This window comes from Scylla paramamosain, chromosome 9, assembly GCF_035594125.1.
Source record: "Scylla paramamosain isolate STU-SP2022 chromosome 9, ASM3559412v1, whole genome shotgun sequence".
NCBI classification, from domain to species: domain Eukaryota; kingdom Metazoa; phylum Arthropoda; class Malacostraca; order Decapoda; family Portunidae; genus Scylla; species Scylla paramamosain.
In genome coordinates this window covers 26317501-26325000 of record NC_087159.1, presented here as the reverse complement: position 1 = coordinate 26325000, position 7500 = coordinate 26317501, and the positions used below count along the sequence as shown (strand labels likewise).

The following is a 7500-nucleotide window of genomic DNA, read 5'->3' as shown; positions in this document are numbered from 1 at the left end:
CACACACACACACACACACACACACACACACACACACACACACACACACACACACACACACACACACACACACACACACACACACACACATATATATATATATATATATATATATATATATATATATATATATATATATATATATATATATATATATATATATATATATATATATATATATTAGCAGTTAGCAATTCGAAACAAAGATGAAAAATAAAGAAGAAACATAAATAAAGCATTTTTTTTAAAGCACGTTATCAGCAAAGCAATGTGTGTGTGTGTGTGTGTGTGTGTGTGTGTGTGTGTGTGTGTGTGTGTGTGTGTGTGTGTGTGTGTGTGTTCTGTAGAAGTCGTGAAAAAGAAACAAGATAACATAAGATTTTACTTTACATTTTTCCCAAATAAAAAATTAATAGAAATGGTAATAATAATAATAATAATAATAATAATAATAATAATAATAATAATAATAATAATGATAATAATAATAATAATAATAATAATAATAATAATAATAATAATAATAATGATAGTAATAGTAACAGTAATAATAATAATGATGATGATAATAATAATAATAATAATAATAGTAATAATAATAATAATAATAATAATAATAATAATAATAATAATAATAATAATAATAATAATAGTAACATAGCGAAGAAAGCAATACATATCAAGGAAGGTATGGAAATTAATATAGTGTTATGTACGAAAGTTTAAAAGAAATAGGAAATCGTACCTCCTAATAATTATCGTACTTAACGTACGTAATCTTACTTATGCAACCATAAAAACATTTATTACTAATTACTTATACAAGACTTAAGTAATAACAAAAAGGAGTAATTTCTTTATAATAATAATAATAATAATAATAATAATAGTAATAATAATAATAATAATACTTACAAAATTTTAGCGCCCCGTAGACGCTCCTTTTACTGAAGAAAATTATTTATCCTTCTCCCCTTCCTCTTCTTCTTCTTCTTCTTCTTCTTCTTCTTCTTCTTCTTCTTCTTCTTCTTCTTCTTCTTCTTCTTCTTCTTCTGTCCTTCCTCTCCTGTTTCTGTGTCTGTTTCTTTCTTTCTCTTTCTCTTTTCCGAAAAAAGTTCCCTCGTCCAGTTTGCTTCTTCACCTCAGAAGTGTCTCTCTTTTCCCGACACTCGCGCACTTCCTTTTCCTTTTGTATTTTGTTGTCTCTCCTCCTCCTCCTCCTACTCCTCCTCCTCCTCCTCCTCCTCCTCCTCCTCCTCCTCCTCCTCCTCCTCCTCCTCCTCCTCCTCCTCCTCCTTCTATTTGCTGTTTTCTATATTAATGCTATCTTTCTCTTTTGTCTTCGTCCTCCTCCTCTTCTTCCTCCGCCTCGTCCTCCACCTCTCTTTCTCCACTAACTCCTCCTCCTCCTCCTCCTCCTCCTCCTCCTCCTCCTCCTCCTCCTCCTCCTCCTCCTCCTCCTTCTCCTCCTCCTCTCCTCCCTGCCTCACTTCCTATAGTCTGAGGAAGCTTTTCATTTCTATTAGACACAACCCACCTTCCGTCCACTTTCTCTGCACTGCGTCACAATTCTCTCTCTATCTCTCTATCTCTCTCTCTCTCTCTCTCTCTCTCTCTCTCTCTCTCTCTCTCTCTCTCTCTCTCTCTCTCTCTCTCTCTCTCTCTCTCTCTCGTCCTCTCTCTTCTCTCTCATACACTTGCTCTCTGTTTTGTCTCTCTGTTTCTCTCTCACTCTTTCTCTCTCTCTCACTCGTGTTTGCTTTATGTTCTGTTCCTTGCTCTTCTTTCCTCCTTTTCTCCGTTTGTCAAGGATTCAAGGTGAGGAGGGAGGAGGAGGAGGGGGAGGGAGGGTATGGTTCTGATGGCACCACATTATTGCTAAAGGAACGTCATGTCTCACTCGTTCCTTTAAGGTTACGAGTTTGGTTTGGTTTTCATTTGTTTTCCTTTCCTTTAAAACGTAATCTGGTGCTTTTGTTTTGTTGTGGAACTTCTTTTTTTTTTTTTTCGTTCGTTGCGTTCACTTTTTTTTCAGAAACACTTATTATTATTTTGGTTATTAATTATGATTATTGCTGTTGTTTTGATTGTATTGGTTCTCGGTCAAGGCACTACTGTCCGTCACTTCCTGGTGGGTGGCACTGTCCCTTTGCAATAAAGGTTCACCCGTCTGTCACTGTTCACTGTTAAGGGGAGGAAAACAATAGCATTAGACACCTTTATTAACTTTACCACATCACTCGCTGTGGTAGATAAATCACCATAATTTCTGATGTACACTTTTCTTTTTCATCTCTTTTTTTCAAGATAATTTATTGGCTTGGCACTGTAGGCACTGTCTCGAGGTTAATTTCTCACTGTTCGCGCACTGCCGGGTACGCGCTGTTCACCACACCGGCCCGGACACCTGCTTGAGAGGCCGCCGAAGTCTCGCTACTCACTGCCCTAACCTGCCTCACTCTCCGCGCCGGGCTGCTCTTCGTGTCGCCTTTCTTACACGCTCATTCCTCATCGCTTCAGGCTTTCATGAGAACTGTTTTCTAACTCCCTAAAGATGATCGGTACCGTGCATGTGGCTTTTTTTTCTTTTTCTTGTTGATGGTGTAGAATTCTTGTTAATCTATCACAGGAATCATTAAAATGTCCTTAAAGATTCAAGCTCTCCAGACTCTCATAAAAAGTATTTTCAGACGCAAGAGAGATGATTAGTATGATGCATGTGTGTGTGTGTTTTTTTTTTCTTTCTTTTTTTCCTCGCTGTTGGTGCGGAATCTCTCCATCTATCACAGGAATATGAAAAACGACCTTGAAAACTTAGAACCCATTAAAAAAAAAAACAGACGCTACGGAGATGATAAATCCTGCCTTTTTTTTTTTTCTTATGGTACAAAATCCTTGCCAAACTATCATAGGAATATTGAAAACTTTTTTTTTTTTAAGCGCTTTATGTTCTCATAAAAACTATTTTCAAACGCCACAGGGATGATAAGTCGAGTTTTAGTGGCGTTTTCCCCAGTTGATAGTGTAGAATCCTTGTCAATCCATCACAAGAACCATTAAAGCATCCTTGAAAACCTCCCCAGTAACTTTCTCTAGATCTTGTCAGATGTTTAAGAGATAAGGCGCTGGTATGTTTGCGGGTACAGGTAATTATCTCTACTGAATACGCGTGTTGTTACTGATTCACTCATTCATAGCGGTGTCGTCTTGATGTCAGTAAGTCAACATCCACGTCGCTTCTTCACTCGTTACGTCACGTTTAGTCATATCTTCGTCACTTTTTTTCATTTCACGTCACTCTGATTCACGTTCCCGTCACTTCTCCTCTCTTGCTCACTCGTAGCGTCACACTGAGTCACATTTACGTCATTCTTTCACGCGTCACGTCACGATCAGTCACATTCACGTCATCTTTTTCAAGCGTTACGTCATGTTGAGTCATATTCAGGTCACTGTCTCACTCTTCACGTCATCTTTTTCAAGCGTTACGTCATGTTGAGTCATATTCAGGTCACTGTCTCACTCTTCACGTCATGTTGAGTCACGCTGATGTTACGTTCTCACACTTCACGTCACGATGAGTCACTTTCAGGTCACTTTCCCACCCGGCACGTCACGTTAAGTCATATTTAAGTCACTTTCTCACTGTCTACGTCGCACTGAATCACACTGAGTTCACTTTTATTTGTACGTCAATTTCTCAGCCGTCACGTCATTTTTAAGTAATTTTCCAATTCTCCACGTCACGATGAGTCATGTTCAGATCATCTTTTCACTATCCGCGTCACTGTGAGTCACTTTTAGGTCACTTTTTTCACTCCATGTTGCTTTGATACACGTTCCCGTCACTTATCACTCGTATTCAACTTGTCTGATCAAACTGAGTCACATTCAGGTCACTCTTTCCCTCTTCGAATCACTCTTAAGTCACATTTAGGTTACTTTCTTCAGCTTCATGTCTTTTTAAATCACTTTCTCACTCTTCTATATCACACTGAGTCACGTTTAGGTCACTTTTGCACTCCCCACGTCACACTGGCACCACTAGATCACTTGCTTGCCGTGTTCTCTGTCTTGCCTCTCCCTCGTCCCTGGCACTGTCCACGCCGCCGCCATTGGCACTCCGCATATCCATCCCTTGTTCATTTGGCACTAACTTTGTCACCTCCTCGCCGTCTTGGCACAAAGACACACCGACGTGACACCTTTTCTTATATAGTCTTACTTGTACGGATGTCTTTTCTATTTTTTTTCTCCTCTTTCAAAGTCTTTTTATAGCTGGTTACCTATTTTTCCCTCGCTATCTATGTCTCTCTTTTTTTTTGTTGTAGTTATTTTTTTACTTTCTTTCTGTATGCTTCTCTATTTATCTTGTTACGTCTGTCTTTCTCCTCTGTCTCTCTTTATGTTCGTCTTTTTTTAAGTCATCTCTATTTTTTTTTCCTTTCTCTATGTCTCTCTCTTTCTTTTAGTCACGTCTTTTCGCTCACATCCTTAATTACTATCGCTATTCCTTCTCCCTCCCTCCCTTTCTCCTTCTCTCCCTCCTTCCCCCTCTCTTCTTCTGTCCCTCCTTCTCGCTTCTATTATTTTCCTCGTTATTTGAATTGACTCACGCTGTTGTATTTAATCGGTTTGAGTGTTCAGTTATAAAAGGCTCTTCCTCCTCCTCCTCCTCCTCCTCCTCCTCCTCCTCCTCCTCCTCCTCCTCCTCCTCCTCCTCCTCTCTCTTCTTTTTTTCCTTCTCTCTCTCCTTTTCTTCTCCTTCCTTCTCCTTCTCCTTCCTCTCCTTTTTTTTTTCCTCTTCCTCTTCCTCCTTCTCCTCCTCTCACTACTGCATTATCGTTTTTCCTCTTCATTTATTCTTTTACTTCCTCCTCCGCCTCCTCCTCCTCCTCCTCCTTCTCCTTAACCGACTTCAATTCCTTCTTCTCTTAGTCCTTGATCAATTTAATCTCTCATTTTCCTTCATTCCTTCCCCATCCTCATTCTCTCCTTCCCCTCTATTTTCTTCCATCCTCCTCCTCTTCCTTCTCCTATCCCTCCTCCTCCTCCTCCTCCTTCTTTTCCTTCTTCTCTCAGATCCTCAACACTTTAATCCATCCTTTTTCTTATTCCTTATCCATTCATCCTCCTCCTTCATCCTCTTTCCCCTCTGTCCTCCTCTTCCTTCTTCTTCTTCTTCCTTTACTTCTCCACCACTTTAATCCATCCTTTTCTTTCATTCTTCCCATCCTCACCCCGCCCTTTCTCTCTTCCACCCTCCTCCTCTTCCTTCTCTCCTTTAATCCATTCCTTTCTTTTATTCATCTTCCCATCTTTCTCCTCCATCTCCATATTCCTTCTCCTCCACATCCACCCTCTCTGTCTCTCTCCTCCTCCCCCACGGCACCCTCGCCTCGCCTCGCCCCGCCCGCCTCCACCACACCTGTTCTGCGCCAGTTAGCTCAAGGCAACACCTGTCCTTGGCTCCTCAACGTGCGATATTCAGGACAAAATCAGGGTTACGAGTCTTTTTTTTTCTCCCTTGATCCCTTGAAGTCAACGTGTCTGAGGGGCGTTCCTATCCTTTTTCTCTTATTTTTATTATTATTTTCTAGACGCGTGTTTCTAGTTTGTGAAGACGAGAGGGAAGGAGTGGAGAGGAGTGGGTGTTTGAGGGAAGAGGATGGAAGGGAAGGCAAGGAGAGAAGACGGATAGGAAAGGTGGGAAGAGGACAGGAGAGAAAGGATGGAAGAAAGAAAGGTTTAAGTAAAGGAAGATGAAGGAAAGAGAGGGAGAAAGAGAGAGAGAACAGGTAAAAAGGAAAGGGAGGGTATTTAGAGAGAAAGGAAAGGAAGAAGGAGAGTGGAAGAGAAGATAGGTAGAAAGGAAAGGAAATGATTGTGCGGGGAATAGGGTAAGGGAGATGGAGGAATGAAAGAAAGAAGGTGTGAAAGAAAGGTTCAGATAAAGGAAGACGAAAGGAAAGACGAGAAGAGAAGATTGTTAAAAGGAAAAGAAGGGATTGAGAGAGGGAAGGTAAGAGAGAGGAAGAAGGGTGTGGAGGGAAGGTTTGGGTAAAAGGGGAGAAGGAAAGGAAGAGAAGGAAAGAGGATAGGAAAGGAAAGGAGTGAGAGAAGAGAGAAAGGATGGGGTGGAAACGAGAAGGGAAGAGGAGACAGAAGGAGGGTTTGGGTAAAGAAAATGGAAGGGAAAAGAGAGGGAGAGAGAGAATATAGGCAGAAAATAAAGGGAGGGATTGAGAAAAGGGAGGAGAGAAACAAAGAGAATGAAAGAGGGTGGGATAGAAAATATTAAATCAGAGAATGGGAAGGAAAGAAAAGGAGATGGGAGAGAGAGAGAGAGAGAGAGAGAGAGAGAGAGAGAGAGAGAGAGAGAGAGAGAGAGAGAGAGAGAGAGAGAGAGAGAGAGAGAGAGAGAGAGAGAGAGAGAGAGAAATGATGGAAAGGAGAAATCAAAGAGAAAAAGGAAAAATATCGGAAAGGAATACAAAGGAGAACAAAGAAATAAAGCAAGAAAGGAAGGAAGGAAGGATGGAAGGAAGGAAGGAAAGAATGAAGCAAGATAAGAGGGAAGGAAGGAAAGAAAGAATGAAAGAAGAAGGAAGGAAGCAAGATAGGAAGGAAGGAAGGAAGGAACGAAGGAAGGAAGGAAGGAAGGAAGGAAGGAAGCAAGCAAAGCAGGGAGAGAGGAAGGAAGGAAGGAAGAAAGGAAAGAGAAAAAGGAAAGGGAGAGACATTGAAGAAAAGAGAAGAGGAAGGAGAGAGGAAGAGCATGGAAAGGAATTGCGTGAAGGAAGGAGCGAAGCAAAATCAGAAGGAAGGAAATAGGGAAGAGTGACGAAGGAAAGGAAATAAGGAAGACAAATAAATAAGGAAAGGTTTACGTACTAGTGTTCAAAATGCTTCATACATTTTTGTAATAGCTGTTTTCATGTTGCACTTTTTTTCTTTCTTTTTCTTCCTTTTTCTTTTCCTTTAGTTAATTTGAGAAACACTTGCCCATCTTTTCTTCTAAACTCTTCTTCGTTATTATTGTTATTGTTATTATTGTTATTATTATTATTATTACTATTATTATTATTATTATTATTATTATTATTATTATTATTATTATTATTATTATTATTATTGTCATTATTAATACTGTTATCATCGACGTTATTGGTAAAATTATTTCTTTTCTAATCTTTCTTTTACTCGTTCCTACGTCTTGGGTTCACACTTTTTTTTTTCTTTTCTCTATTTTTCTCTCTCTCTCTCTCTCTCTCTCTCTCTCTCTCTCTCTCTCTCTCTCTCTCTCTCTCTCTCTCTCTCTCTCTCTCTCTCTCTCTCTCTCTCTCTCTCTCTCTCTCTCTCTCTCTCTCTCTCTCTCTCTCTGTCGCTTTCTCCCCCTTTCCCTCTCTCTTTCTCTCTCTCTGTTCCTCTCGTCCTCACAAGACAGCGCAGCGCCATCCCGCACACCAGCACTTGCGCACTCCTGGAACGAGAAAGAAA

At 40.2% G+C, this 7500-nt stretch overlaps 1 protein-coding gene across 6 annotated transcripts in view; it reads right to left on the bottom strand.

Annotated features, from left to right (window-relative positions):
• The window catches only part of LOC135103786 (dipeptidyl aminopeptidase-like protein 6), a 74220-nt gene that overhangs the window by 63695 nt on the left and 3025 nt on the right, over positions 1–7500 (bottom strand). For 2 of the 6 annotated variants that reach the window (XM_064010532.1, XM_064010536.1), the window contains exons 1-2: positions 7441–7486; positions 916–2183 (exon numbers count right to left, since the gene is read on the bottom strand). The gene's annotated coding sequence lies outside the window, so the exon portion shown is untranslated. Of the gene's footprint in view, positions 1–915; positions 2184–3980; positions 4643–7440; positions 7487–7500 lie in introns of those variants that run through there. The other 4 variants (XM_064010533.1, XM_064010535.1, XM_064010538.1 and 1 more) reach the window with 4 other exon arrangements.